Source organism: Octodon degus, unplaced genomic scaffold (genome assembly GCF_000260255.1).
Source record: "Octodon degus isolate 3935 unplaced genomic scaffold, OctDeg1.0 scaffold00162, whole genome shotgun sequence".
Taxonomy (NCBI): Eukaryota; Metazoa; Chordata; class Mammalia; order Rodentia; family Octodontidae; genus Octodon; species Octodon degus.
This window is the reverse complement of record NW_004524738.1, coordinates 1,296,190-1,298,090: the sequence shown is the minus strand read 5'-3', so window position 1 is coordinate 1,298,090 and position 1,901 is coordinate 1,296,190.

The window sequence follows — 1,901 nt, the reverse complement described above, 5'->3', positions numbered from 1 at the left end:
ATAAGAGAAACTGTGCTGTGACATCCTGTAACTCAGTGGTGTCCCAAATTTTCTGATCAAGGAGATTATGGGGCCAAAGAGGAAAGTGATCAATGATGCATAGTGTGCCTAAGGAACATCACCTAGAGAGAAAAAATTCTCTCAGGCTTTCACAGGGAGCAAATTGGTCAAGCAATGGCCATGATTCATCCAGATGGCTGACACTGACAAAAGACCCACAAGGTGTTGTACATGGTTCCAGGATTTATCCTGGGGGAATTTGACTGACCTTGTCAGATAGCAAAAATTACATTTTGAGTTACATAGGTCTTACTTCAACTTGGTCTTAACCATCTAGCAGAAAAGTGTAACCATGAGGTATAAAAGTAGAGCTATATTAATATGCTGAGCTGTAAAAGGCTCACGTTAACAACTTCAGATAATTGCCAGTTGTGCTGATAGCCCACTACTGTTATGGACTATTGGGCTATATTGGGCTATTTTGTTGAACTCAAGTACCTACAATCTTTGATCTGGCGTCAAGTATGAAAAGGTCCTTTAAAGACTTCTCCAAATACAGCTTCTCTTACAGCAATGGAACACCCATCTCTGACAAAACAAAACCAAAAAAAGAGGGATATAAATAAAGGACCGTGTGTGTGTGTGTGTGTGTGTGTGTGTGTGTGTGTGTGTGTGTGAAAATGTATATGTATATCCAAGATAGTTAGGATAGATATACAGATACTTTTCTTAGTTCATTGAGAAGAAAGTTTCTACTAATATTGTTTAGATGAGACATCATGTCTACATCTTGTCCTCTGCATAACTCCTAGGAAGACAACAATATGCAGTGTATTAACTATTGTAACTGTCATACTAACCTGTTTTGAAACTGTTTCATTGCTATTTTATCTTTTTTTCTCATTAAAATGAATAAAATAAAAAAAAATTTCCTCCTATCCTTCAGCACCCACCCCACCCCCACACACACACTCTTAGGAGAATCAAACAAAATTACCAACAAACATTATGGGACACCAGCAACCTCACAGTCTCCAAGTCTATCACCAGCTCCTGCACACAACCCGTCTACCCCGTCTGCTCTCTCGTACACCCTCCATGCCAGTCCTTACCTGACTGAAGAGCAATTCCGATGGAATCCAACTTCCTTTCTTTTTACCCAGCAATATAGCACCTCTTCCTCTCTTATCATTGGCTTCCCATCCCTTTCTCCTGCCTCTTCACGTCCTAGCACAATATAGTCTGTGAGGGGCATTGATTTAAAAGGGTGAAATTATCTAATTTTAATGTATATGATGGATGGATCCTTGATTCTATTGACATCATTGTAGCCAACAGAATTCAGGGTCTAAACTATGCTGAAAAGTTATTATAGAGCTGAACAGTATCCTCAGACCAAAAAATCCACAAACACATCACAGGAAAGCAGGCTTTAACAAAAGAGATCTTCGTATCAATGAGACTCTCTCCAGTCTACCTGACAGCACTAAGAAAAAGCTACGAGTATACAGAGTCCACAAAAAACTGTATATGCACTTCAAGAAATGAAAACAAGTATGATGTTTCTTCAACAGATGCTGTTAGCCTTGTATGGGGGACCCTAGAGGATGTCATAAATCACAGAAACCCCACTACACTGCTGCCATTAGAGAAGAAACTGAAGCCACATGTGCAGAAGTCTCAGTGACGGAGGTCACCCAGGCAGCGGTTTGCCATGCTAACATCTGGGAGCTGGCGGCCACCACTTTGAGCACCTCCGGTAGCTGAAGGGCCAAAGGTAACTTGTATGACTCTCATGATGCCTCCATAAGTTGAGTATTAAAATATTTATATAAGCTTTTCTTTTCCTGAAGTGTGTATACAGTTTTTGGTGGACTCTATATATACACATAAATAAAATA